This window comes from Ambystoma mexicanum, chromosome 12 (genome assembly GCF_040938575.1).
Source record: "Ambystoma mexicanum isolate Mex_15411 chromosome 12, UKY_AmexF1_1, whole genome shotgun sequence".
Lineage (NCBI taxonomy): Eukaryota > Metazoa > Chordata > Amphibia > Caudata > Ambystomatidae > Ambystoma > Ambystoma mexicanum.
Window position 1 is genome coordinate 1,251,473,704 of NC_090936.1, and position 13,254 is coordinate 1,251,486,957.

Genomic DNA, 13,254 nt, shown 5'->3' on the forward strand with positions numbered 1-13,254 from the left:
GAATTTAGTCTGGGTTGCGTGTTTGGGGTCTCGTTCTTCTTTTCACCGTTTGCCACCCCTTTGGCTGTCTTTGTTGTTTTGGGGGTTCCCTAGTTTCTGTAAGATCTTGCTCCTGTTCCTGGCATCCCAAAATCTTTAGGCCCTCTTTGCATGTTGTGATGCAGTGTTGTCTTTCTTCCCATGGGAATAGAAGGCCAAAGGGGAATGTCCATTTGTATCGAATTTGTCTATCCGATAAGATCTTGGTCAGTCGGCCCATTTCTCTTCTCTTTCTGAGCGTGGATTGTGCTAGGTCTTGGAAAAGTAAAATGTCTTTGCCGTTCATTCTTATTTGGTCCAGAGTCCAGGCCTCTCTCAAAATTCATTCTTTTTGTGCGTAGCTTGTCAAGGCCACTAAGACATCTCTGGGGTGGCACCCAGGGTCCCCTCCCTGCCGGGGGCCTACCCTGTGTATTCTATCGATGAGAATGTCTTCTCTGGGGTCGTCCTTCAGTATGTTCTGGAACACTTGTTGTACCGCAGTGCGGAGATCTTTGTCCTCCACTGTTTCCGGCATATTTTTGATGCTTATGTTCGATCTCCTAGATCTGTTTTCCAAGTTTTCGCATTGAGTTTTGAGTTCCAACGCCAGACGTGCGAGGCGGTCTTGTGCCTCGGCCTGTGAGGTCGCCTCTTCGTCCATGTTCTGGACCGTCTTTTCTAAGTTGTCCGTCCTCTCCTCTAGGAATTGAATGTCCTTTTTTAAATCCTGTACAGCCAGTTTCAGTTCACCCTTCATATTGTCGAATTGGTATTGCGTTGAGGCGATAAATTGGTCTTGAAACTCCTTTAACCACTTTTTCATATCCTCTCGTGAGGTCGCCATTTCCGAGCTTGCTTCTTGCTCCGCAGGGGCTCCTTCTGAGCTTGACTGTTTGGCTGGTTGCTTTATTCCTGCATTTCCTAATCCCCAAAAGTGGGTCAGGTCTTGTGTCTGAGTGGACCCTCCTTTGTTTTTGGATATAGCCTGTGACTTCTGCCTGGTCCTGGCTTTGGACATATGTAGTCTTTTCTTTCCCTGGGCGTTGTCTCGGTAAGGCTCCCTCTCCCCGGTCTTGGAGCCGTTGTGGGGGTGCGCTTATCCCTTTGCCTGCTCCTGAGCCCCTCTGCTTGTCCGCTGTTGGGTGTGATACGCCCGGATTCCCTGGGCCTAATGGATTCCCCGCCACTGCGTGGTCGCTCAACGTTGGGGTATTTTATATGCGACTGGGGCCTGTCTCACTGGGGGCCGAGGCGGTCCCCCCGTGACACTCGTGTGCTTTTGATCCTGTCTTCCCCCGGATTCCTTGTGTCGTCTCGGGCCCGCCTCAGGGGGGGTCCACGTCTCTGCTTGCTTATGTGGGCGGTTGTTGGAGGCTCTTTCTCATCCCCTTGAGGGTCCGTGGGGATGGGGGGAGTAAGAATACCCTCCGTACCCTCCTCGCCCAGGAGGCCCCTATGCAACGTTCGGGCGGTGCGCTGGGGGGGGGGGGGTGGCCCTCCCCGTGTATCCCGGGAGCTTCTAGCCACCGCCTCATACCTGCTTTCTTTGTCCCCGTTCAGGGCTCCGGGCTCCGCTGGGCTCGAGCGCTGCTTCTGGACCCGCCGGGCTCCGACGGCCGCTCACCGCTGCTCGCTCCGGTGCGTTCTCCTCCTGGGCAAACGGAGGCACCTTTTCTCCCTCCTGGGCTGCTCCCTCTCACTGGCGGCTGCTCTCACGGTTGCTTCCTTCTTTTCCCACGTTGAGGTGTCCTCGGCGCCCGTCCGGTCCTCCTTGGCGGAGTCTCTCCTGGAGGGGTCCCACGCCGCTCTCCTCTGGGTTTCTCTCCTGCGGGGGACTGGGACCTTTCCTGCTAGGCTTCCTCTGCCACAGTCGGAGTGAACGCCGGTCCCGGGCTGGACGCACCTCTCTCTGTCTGCCGCGGCGTCCAGTACCAATGGAAGCTCCGCGCCGGCGGGAAGCTGACGTGTGTCGGGGCTGCGGTGACGGCTCTGCCGCTTCCGAGGTGCTTCGTTCGTCGAGACTTCGCTCCCTTGTCTCTATCTGAGGTAGGAGGGATAGAGGAGATGTCTCGATGGGCTCATAGCCGGCTTATGTTATTTTCTTTATTACCGCGGCCCGAGCTTGGCGAAGGAGCTACGCTCACGCACTTCTGCCCGGCTCGGCCGCCATCTTGGAATCTCGGCTTTCATTTTTTTTAATGCTGTGTTTTTGGATTTCTTTGTATACAGTTCTCATTTAGTTCTCTTCCTGAGTCATATAAACACTTGAGCAATGCAGACTGTTTGAGGTAAGTTTTACCGAAACCAAAATACAGAAAATAAGTTTATATATATAACTTATCACGTTAAACTTTTTTCGAATTTCATTCAAATCACTTACAACCGTTTTAACATGTATATTGTGAAAAGCTGAACACACTGTCTTTTTAAGGTGTGCCCCAAGAGACCGTTACTGTTATAAACCTCATTAGGGCATCCAAGGAATGGACGCCCATCCTTTTCTTGTTGCTCCACCACCCCGCCCCCCAAGTCATGCACCCCTGAAATGTGTGTTTAAATCCGGGGTCAATTATTGAGCACCGTAGGAATGGCACAGGGTTAACTGAATCGAATGCACTCGTTTCTCCCTAGACTTGCATCTAATCATTTGTTTTTTAGTTACTATGGAGATATGGCAGCTGGTGCATTATCAAAAGCTTACTAGAATAATCTAAATGAGGGCAAGGTATGATATGTAAAGAAGTCACTTTTGTCTCTGGTCAGTCCTTTTCATTCCTTTCTTCACTGCATTTCCAGCGCCGAGCGTATAGGGTGGAATGTCAGAATATGGAATGTACATAAAGGCCAAAGAGAACGACATCCAGGACGCACACAAGCTGTGCTTTCCAAAGCCATGGCTCTGTCTTTGCCACCAGATGTATTGCTTTCTGTCCAGTCTTCCTTTATGCAGTGCACAGGTAGTTCTTGACTGCAGCCCTGCTAATGCTGCCGTCCTCGCATAGTTTGGAAATGGCTAAATAGTTTTGTTTATTTATTTGTATTGCGCGCCTGGCCGGGAGGCATCTGGGCGCATTTCTCGCAGGGTAAAAGTTACAACATACAACGTATTTCTTACAAAGTTCAACTGTTGCAGAAAAAGGTGCAGGTTCCAAAAATCTAGTGGGTAAAATATGGATCCTAGACATAGGAAAATTGTGAGCGGGATGCCGCTGAATCCGGCTCAATGAGCAATTTTTCTATTTTACGTTGCAAAGCAGGGAAGGAGGGATCCTCTCTTAGTAGGCAGGGGAGGCTGTTCCAAAGTTTGGCCGCGAGGAAAGTGAAGCTGGCCCCGCCTGCTGTTTGTACAGCGAGTGAGTGAGAGTAGATGGTGTGTGTATAGTAAAGCGGTTGGCCTGGTATTCAGGGGCGAGGTTAGCTTGGCACTTGTGGGTGATTGCTAGTGTTTTCAGTGAGATTCTGTGTGCAACCGGTAGCCAGTGAAGGCTCCGTCTAGTGTCTGAGATATGTAGTTTCCTGGGAAAGTTAAGAGCAGCCCTGACGGCATTGTTCTGAGTAACCTGAAGTTTGTTAATATTTCTTTTGCTAGTCCCAAGTTAGAGAGCATTACAGTAGTCAATCTTTGACAGTATGAGTGTTCTAGCCAGGATGATGCAATTATTGGTTTTAAGAAAGGGTCTGCCTGCCGTTATCAGCCTACATGTGTACGCTGCTGCAGAGACCACTGCGTTGGTTTGTCGATGAAGTGATGGGGTAGAATCTAGATGGATACCGAGGGTTTTAGTATCATTGGACACCTTGATGGTGTGCCATCAATGATGAATGATTGGAATACTATGTTAAGTTTATTTAGTCTAGTCTGTGAGTCTAAGATAAGTAACTCTGTCTTATCATTCAAGCAGAGCCCATGATGCACCATCCAGGCTTGAATTACTGTATAGATATCATTAAGCGCCTTTGAGTCGGTCGTGTAGTCACCAGTGATGGGGATCAGTATCTGGGTGTCATCTGCATAGTTCGTGTAGGTGACACCCAGAGAGTCCAGAATATCAAAGAGTGGCTTTGTAAATACATTGTATAATGTGGAGGAAACGCAAGACCCTTGCGGGACCCCAAATGCGACTGGAGAAGGCTCAGCGGAAGCGGAAAAGACCCTCATCGTTCTGATTGTCAAGAAGGATCTAATCCATGCAGTGGCATCCTCTGAGAAGTGGGCAGCAATTTCGAGGTGATGGCAATTTTGATTTGGTTGACCAAATCAAAAGCTGCTGAGAGGTTCAGCAGAAGGAGGAGTGCCCATTTGCCCTTTTTAGGTCGATCGAAGCAGTTTCCGTGCCGTGTCGTGGTCGGAAACCTGATTGACGAAGACCTAAGAGTTTGTTGTCTTATATATAGGCGTGAATTTGTAGATAGGCAGCACGGTTGAGAATTTTCATGAGAAGTGGCACCATGGTGTTAGGTCTGTAGTTTGAGGGGTTACTCAGATCAAGGTTAGGTTTTTTGATTAATGGAATAACCCATGCATCTTTCAGATTGTCAGGGACAATGCCGGATTTGAATGAGGCATTGATGGATGTGGTGATGAAGGTGGCAAGGTCATGGGCTGCCTCCTTGATGATAGGTGCGGGTCAAGAGTCGCCTTGACAGTTGGAGGGTTTAATCTTGTTGATGTTTTCCACTTCCCGGATGGATAAAGGAGAGAAAAGAAGGGTTTGAAGGAATGTTTAGGTGCTGGTAGTTTATTGGTATAGGAGTTAGCTGGTAGGTCTGATGGCAGACTGCCTTTTCTGTTCATTTTAGTTTGTAGTGTAGAGATTTTATAAAGGAGCGCTTTTTGGATATTATTACACCATGTGGCGTCAGTGTTGCACTTGTTAGTGGGGGCAATAGGAGATTCGATTTCTTTTAGAATCTTTGGGCGACGTGCTTGTACGGTCTTTGTGCCCATGTTGGCTAATGATGATAGTTTGCATTCTGAATTTTATCAAGTAGATACATTTGGGATTGTGAACAATGTGGCAGATCAGGAGGAGGACGCGGGCACTGAGAAGATATTTCCGACAAGATGTATTAAAGAAGAAGGCGGCCTATCTCTCCCTATAGCTAAGGGGTGTTCCCACCTATATAAATAACAAAGGTGATAGTAGTCTGTAAATGTCCAAATCAAAACAGCCTGCTGTCCAAAAAAGAATCCTGTTTTACCATACCACTATTCAAAACGAACTAAGGCCAGGAGAACCTTCTCCTGGTGAAGCAAGGCTCTGCTTTGTTTAGAGCTCTAGTATCTTATTTTCAAATGGTCTTTAGCCGCTTTCTGTACCAGGGCTTGCAGTTTGTGGATAAGGTCTTTGTGTCTTCCATCTTTTTTTGAGATTACTTTCCAAGGGTTCTTTCATGGAAGTTTGTTTGATCTTTAAGTCCACGTGGCTTTGCCAGGTACAACCTTGGGTGATAACCTTTCTCTTGGTGGGGGTATCCCTTTGGGACTCTTTCTATGTCACCCCCTAGCCTGGCAGTGTTTTGGTTATTTATTTGTTAATCTATTTCCCTTGTTCATATTTTAGACTTTCCGCTATCCTATGTTTGATACCTCTTTGAGTTGGGATGTTCTCCCCGATTCCCAGGGTAGTTTTATCCACTGATTAATGGTCTTTCTCAGGTCCAACTAGCATGTTTTCTCGTATATTGTTACAGTTCAGTTAAATCAACTTTGTAGTTTTTCAACTATTTCACTGTGATGGGTTTCTTAACTCGTATAAGGTTTCCTTTTCGGCCTTCCAATCCTCCTGTTCTCTCCCCATTACCACTCGTCTCATTGGGCTCCTCTCCGGGGCCTGCGGTCGCTTAGCAACCTCCTTTCACTTCATTTCTACAGTGTCTCTTCGTTATTTTCTCACTTTCCCATTGCATGCCGGTCCAGTGTTTCTCCTGGCAACTGGTGACACTGCGCATGTCTCCACAGGTTGGTGTCGGCGTAATTGGTTGGGCCATCCCTTTCCCTTTCCCTAAATGTCCTCGTCAAAGTGATGTTGAGGTTTGTCCTTCAAGGAACGGCAGTCCTTGTTCCCTAAGTTGGAGTCTCTCCCAGTGAGGTTCCAGTTACCCATACTCCTAGGGAGGGTCTTGCGGAGCAGGCTCACCTCTCTAGCCTCAAAGGAGGAGGCCCCACCCTTGATTCGTCACCACCGTCAGCAATTTTTGTTGTTCTTAGAAAGCCATTCTGCAACTCCCTGCTGGGTTATAGCGTCTTCTGTGTTCCACCATGACCCAAGGCCCATTCCCTGCATTGATTTGATGTCTGCAGCAAAGATCTTTCTTAGGACAATATTGGGGTCTCCGTAAACTTATCTGGGAAATCAGGGGCTCAGCGTTCAAGCTTTTCTAAATGCGCAATGGGCAATATATACAGGAAGATACTTGGCCCCTAATTTGAGTGAATCTGTGCATGTTGAAGATAATCAATTGTTTGGAGGAATAGCTATTGATGCCTGCTGCCTTTACTGTGTTTCTTTCTGTAATTGTGTGCTACTAGATAGTAGCATAAGGTTAGCAGCAGAGCACATCACAATCGCACAGAAGCTGGCTTTATGAACATGTGAAACTCCTGTCTGGCAAGAGAGCTTTAGCTCAGTCTGTGTTTTTGCAGCAGTATATAAAGTGACCCAGATGTCGCACATCTGTCTTCTCTTACCATAGAACAATTCTTGTATGCACCTTACACGCCTCATTTGAACAGATGCACTGCACATGACTACAGTGACATCAGATCACCCATTGTCAGTCACACAGTTGTCCTGTAATTTGAGTGTTGTGGGGAGAAATAGTCCCCTATAACACTCAAAAGTACATATATAATTTATTAGAAAATCTGTTTTAAAAACCTGTTAGGACAGACAAAAATGATAATAGAGAATCATACATTAAACCTATCATGTAATACAAAGGAAAGTGCTAGGGTGCTGTGAAAATGTACAAACCAGATAAATAGTACAATACGTCAATAACACATGTCCAACCACATAATATAGAAAACATTGAATACATTTGGGTCCAAAGAATATGAACTTTCGGTATTGATGATTGACCTGGACCCCATTGTAAAGCCCTACATGTTTCATCCCTTGGAGTAAGTGCAGGGATTTTCTTCAGGGGCTGTATACCTTTGGCGTGGTGTAGGGTACAGAGTATTAGTACTAGTATTAGTACTCGGCGGCCAGTGCGGAATATGTTCACTTAGTGTTCATTTTGCAGAAAAGCAATCAATTTTAGGGTAAGTACCACTGGCCCCATAATTGAGAGGTAATACCCTTAAGCTGCTGGAAAATAGTATACCTCCAAATGAAAGCGACTCAGCTTGATAAAACTTTAGGATTGACATGACCGAGAGGTATGCAGACGTGGGGCCGCTGCCTGTGTTATATAGAAATCGCACAGAAGCTGGCTTTATACAAATGTTAAACTTTTGTCTGGCAAAAGAGCTTTAGCTCAGTCAGTTTTTTTTTTTTTTTTTAATGTTTATTTTAAACCAACACATAAGTGACAAATGTACAAATGAATAAATAACACCTCATATATATCCCCCATTCGGCTGTCCACAAAAAGCAGGCTCGCGTCTCACATGTCCATGCCCCTATTTCGGCCTCAACCTTCTCCCCCGACCCCACCCCCTTCCCACCCAGGTCCTGGGGATTCCACCACCAGGAGATCTCCCTCCGAGCCGAGGGCCCTCCTGACCTCAGGAGGTTTGTTAGTTAGAGCTGGGAAGTTCTGGTCGTAGTCCAGGAATGGTGCCCAAGTATTCGAGAAACTATGTAGGATGCCCTCCTTGGCTGCCGACACTTTTTCTGCGATCAATATGTTCCACATTTTTATTCACCAAAGACATGAATGGCCCTTCTGTTGTCTTCCAATTGCGGGCGACTGTAATTCTCCCGGCCAAGAGAAATTGGGTCAGTCGTTTGGCTCGTTTCCCGGATCTTTGGTAAACTCCTGGGACCGGGGCTCCTAGTAAGATGGGTTCTGGATAGCCACCTGAGTTATGTCTTTTATAGTGGCCATGCATTGTCTCCAGAAAGTTTGCACCTTTTGGGCATGACCACCACATATGGAAGTAGGAACCCGGCTGTCCGCAGAGACGCCAGCAGTAGGGGGTCCAGGGGCCGGTTCATATGGTGGAGCCTGGGGGTGGGGGGGGGGGGGGCAGTACCAGCGCGGGAGCACCTTATGCGCGCATTCTCTGTTGGTGATGCAAAAGGAGGAAGTATGTGTCTGTGCCCAAATGTCCACCCAAGTCTGATCTTCCAGGTGGAGTCCCAAGTCTGTCTCCCATTGTAACATATGTGGGGCCCTTGTGGAGAGAACGTTTTCTGTGGCAGGAGATCTTTTAGGGTGAGCTCAAGGGAATTGAGGGTGCGTGTCGCCGCTTGCTGAGTTAGAAGGTGGGAGCACCAATGCCGTAGTTGAATGTAGGGGAATCTGTCCGCTTCAGTGAGCCAAAAGGCCTCTTTGCATCGCTCAAATGAGCGAGGTTGGCCCCCCCCCCTCGAAGAGTTGTCCTAGGGTTTCAAGACCACCCACAATCCAGTTTTTAAAATTCAGGGGAAGGAACCCTGTGGAAAAGACCGGGTTGTGGAATATTGGGAAAATTGTGGGAACAGTTTTCTCCAGTGCTGGCGAAGGTGGGGCGAGATGTGCGGGAGGAAGCGTAGGGGAAGCGAAAAGCTGGATTGTTCTGCCTCCACCCACTTTGGGCACTCAGAGGATATGAGCCATGCCCGAGTGTGAGCCAACTGTGCTGCCACCTGGTACCCACGCAGCTCAGGGACCCCCAACCCGCTTAATTTGGCGCTGCCCATCATTGTTCTTTGGGAGATTCTTGCCTTTCTACCCTTCCAAATGAACCGGAACAATTTTCTCTGCAAGCGGCGGAGAGGGGCCAACGAAATTGTGGTGGGCAAGGAGGAACAGGCGTATAGGAACCTCGGAAGGAGGTTCATTTTACAGGCGGTAATGCGCCCGATAAGTGAGATTTCTTGTGACCGCCAGCAGTCCAGGTCCCTCTCAAACTCTTTAAAGAGTGGGAGGAAATTCACCTGATATACCTCTTTCTGGAGAGCGGGAATATATACCCCCAAATAGGGAATTACTTTTTCGCTCGATTGGGTTGGACAGAACGTCTCGAGGGATTCTTGCTCACCTGTTTCTAGGCCTATCACCAGAGCTACAGATTTATCGAAATTGATGTTGAATCCCCCTACTTCAAAAATCTATCAATTTCAGAGACAGCAGGCCCCAACGAGGAGCCAATGTCTGTGATGGATAGCAGATGTCATCAGCGTAGAGGGCTACTTTCTGCTGGGAAGAGCCAACTTGTAGGCCCTTAATCGTTGGGTCTAATCTGATTCTGTGGGCAAAGGGCTCCATAACCATGGCAATGGCAGCAGGGATAGGGGGTCATCCCTGTCTGGTTACACAGGTTAGGGGGATTGGGCCTGAGAGGGAGCCATTGACTCTGAGAAGTTTTCGGGGATTTATAGTTGGCCAAGACCATTTTTTGTAAGGTTGGCCCAAAACGGAATGCTTCCAGGGTAAGATGCATAAAGGCCCAATCAACTTTATCAACCGCTTTAGTAGCGTCCAGGGCCAGGAGCGCTAGTTTGTGCGAGTCCTGGGTGGCGATATCGATTAAGTTCAGGGCCCTGCGAATATTATCCCCAGTTGATGAGCTGCTTTTGATGAAGCCGGTTTGGTCTGGGTTGATTATGTCGGGCAATATGTTTGCCAGGCGGTTCGCGAGGATTTTAGAGTAGATATTAGCGTCTATGTTCAAGAGGGAAATGGGTCTGTAAGAGCTATTGTCCCTCGGGTCTTTGCTTAGTTTGAGTAGGAGGATGGCGATGGATTCCTGCATGGATGGGGTAACAGAGCCTGATTCACTAAATGAGTTGAAGAGGGTGACCAGGGCGGGAGTCAATTGGGGGCGAAAGATTGTATAAAACCTGGTTGAGTAACCGTCATGGCTTGGAGCTCTAGGCTTGAGGGATTTAATGGCAGCGTCCGTAGTATATAAACTGCCAAGATGCCGCACATCTGTCCTCGTACCGTAGAATACAATTCTTGTATGGCCCCCTAAACACTTCATTAGAACAGTAGGCGCTGCACATGGCACTTAAAATTAAGAGAAATGCATATATGGCAACTTATATGCCAGTCAAATATGCACTAGCAAGGAAATGGCAGCGTTAGCGTATCAGCACTTACACAGAGCCTGGAAAGTCTTTAGAAGCACAAAGAACTTCATTGTTCACTGAATGCAAACGCAGGACCATCAATTAGCAGGGACTGTATAAGGCAGCTGCAAAGCATGTAGCGCTTAGAAGCAGATTGTCTGTACACCATGTGCATACATATTGGACTGTAATTGTGTAATGAGAACAAACCCCATTGTGAACGAAGAGAGGTCAGTTTTTATAAATTCAGAATTAAGAAAGAACACACTTTGTTCACTTTCAATGATTACAGTTCTCAGCCATGAAAGACTGCACAGTTGTAAAGCTAGTTGAATAGTGAAACCAATGCGGCCATGAGATGAGACTCCTGTGAAGATGGCCGTTTGTCTGTTTTACAAATGTTGGCTAGTACAATGTTTTACCGATGTAGGAACAATTACTGCATTGCGTAGTCAGTTTTATTTAAGGCCCAGGCCTCAAAGGGCTACATGCCAAATTGCCATTTACTACAGTAAATCATGTCAATTGTTTAACCCAGCAGAATCGTAGTTTTCAACGTACTCCTTTTTCAAAACACACTGGACTCGACAGCCCAAGACCGGTGAACCATATCCAGTATATTCTGCACACAGCAGTGGAGATCAAATCCAGAGAGAAAATCTTGTTGGAGATTCTTGGAAGAAAAGGGAAGATGGCAGTGAATTTTCAGAACTGCCAGGAGCCGACAGATGTGTGAATAAGTCGGTAGATTAAGGCCTAGATGGGAGTCCGCGCCCTCGGTTATTGGCGTCTGCAGAAGCTGTGGCTAACACGATTAAGACGTTTAAGGAAAATATCTCTAGCAAATGTAGTAACTGGGACAAAACCATTGCGGATGCTGAAAACTTTAAGACTGACACCATTAAAAAAACCTTTTTGAATTTAGGCCTGCAACTAAATTGGAAGTAACACGTATTATAAACCACTTAAAACCACCTATATTAAAGGAGACTATTGTCCTCTGTCTATGGTAAAAGCATATGCGCCTTCCTTGACTACAATCATCACCAAGTTTATTCTCCCATGGAGAGTTCTGTGCCATGTAGCATTAAGCAGGCCTGGTGCTTTCCTCTTCTAAAGAATCCAACTCTGGACCCTAATGTTCCTACCAATTATAGACCAAGGATTTTAATCGGAAAAGGAATGTTCGTAATTAATCGTGTTGCCTACCTTCAAATTAAGGACTTTGTTGCTGACCTAATAATGCTGTTTCCAATTACAATCTGGGTTCTGCACCTGTTGATCTGAAAGTGAACATCTTCTAGACAGTGGAGAATGGCAGCACTGCACTACTTGTGCTTCTGGATTCATCTGCAGCTTTTGACCTGGTTGATCACTGCATTTTGATCAACGGGTTATTACACTGCTCTTTTCAGCTGCAGCAGCCAACTTGGTTAAATCTTTCCTGTCCAATCGATCAGCCAGGGTATTTAGTTGCGAAGCTATTGCGGACGAGTTTGAAGTGACGTACAGGGTCCCACACGGATCATGTTTATCCCCCACATTGTAGAATACCTTGACGAGGTAAGGTTTATTGATATTGATTGTTTATTTGTATAGCGCCTATACACAATGTGTTTCAAATCGCTTCAAGGAGGGAGGGAACATGGGAGAATACAATTACATTCAAACAGGTCCTTGAAACAGGTCAGAGTGTGAAAAATAACTCTCAAATTATAACAGATAGTACAAGGGCATGGACAATAAGGGAGAGGTGGGGGGGGTAATAAAAAGGAGCCAAAACTAGCAGTAACATTACAATGAAGACAATTGTTGCAGTGCAAGAGTGACACGAGGAGGAGGAGGAGGAGGGGAGGTGAGGGGGAGGGGAATGGAAAGGGGTAAAGAGAGGAACAAAACAAGTGACTATCCATTAAAGGTCAACGACTATGCAAGATAGTGCAGAGGAGGGATTGGGAAGAGAAGACGAGAAGGGAAAAGAGAGAATGACAAGATGTTATCAGTGATCCAGGGACCGATGATAAGAGTAAGTGCGAAGATATTGGGGGGGGGGTAAGAAGGCTGCAAAGACAGGTGGCTACGAATGACTATGCCCGACGGCAATTGGGGTAGTGCCGGAAATTGACAGGAGGAGGGGAGGATAGGGTGAGGAGAAAAGGTGTGGCACAGGGTGTAAATGCAAGGGGAGAGTGGGGGGGCAGGCGATCATCATGGGGAGCAGGGGGACACAACAGGGGGCAGGCAGTGGGGGGTTGGGCCAAAAACTAGAAGGGGGCAGAGGGGGCTAGGAGACACTTGCGGGGGCAGGTGGGACAAGGAGACACTGGCTTGGGGACAAAGGGGGCAAGGAGACACTGGCGGGGGCAGGTGGGACAAGAAGACACTGGCTTGGGGATAAAGGGGCAAGGAGACACTGGAAGGAGTCAGGGGGGGACAAGGAGACACTGGCGGGGGGCAGGGGGAACAAGGGGACACTGGCAGGGGCACACTCGCGGGACAGGGATAGGGGGTGGCTAGTGGTGTACCGTACTGGACAGGAATAGACAGGGCCTTTATCGTGGGCTTTAGTAGTTGCGGCCAGCTCCCGCCTCCCGGTTGCAGCGATTGGCCCATAAGGACCAAGGCAACCAATGGGAGGAGGGGGAGCAAGCAGGCCAAAGTTGTTGAAAGCAAGGCGTCCATGATGTAAAGGGCCGCAACAATAAGGCCAACATAGCCAGGGATGTGTCCCAGACACGGAAGAAATGAGTAAAACCAGGGTTCACACAGATCAGCAGGATAATTCAGTCCGCACCCTGCGTGAGGCAGGGGGCACAATTTAGAGACTTGGTCTCAAAAGTCAGCACAAGGTGTGTTCGAGCCAATTCCAAATGTGCTTACTTGAACTGCTTGATGCCAGGGATGTGTGAGAAACCAGAAGATGTCTCACCCACTAGTCCCAGCGCATCCCTCCCTCAGGTGGCCAGGTCCTTTGGATCAAGACCCTGGGGGTGAACCAGTGCGG

At 47.7% G+C, this 13,254-nt stretch overlaps 1 protein-coding gene across 3 annotated transcripts in view; it reads left to right on the forward strand.

Moving 5' to 3' along the window:
• The window catches only part of WASHC4 (WASH complex subunit 4), a 1,230,387-nt gene that overhangs the window by 89,590 nt on the left and 1,127,543 nt on the right, over positions 1–13,254 (forward strand). Inside the window, exon 1 of one of the 3 annotated variants that reach the window (XM_069629941.1) lies at positions 1,415–2,067. The exons of 1 other annotated variant lie outside the window; for it this stretch is intronic. The gene's annotated coding sequence lies outside the window, so the exon portion shown is untranslated. Of the gene's footprint in view, positions 1–1,414; positions 2,068–13,254 lie in introns of those variants that run through there. One more of the 3 variants, XM_069629942.1, reaches the window with a different exon arrangement.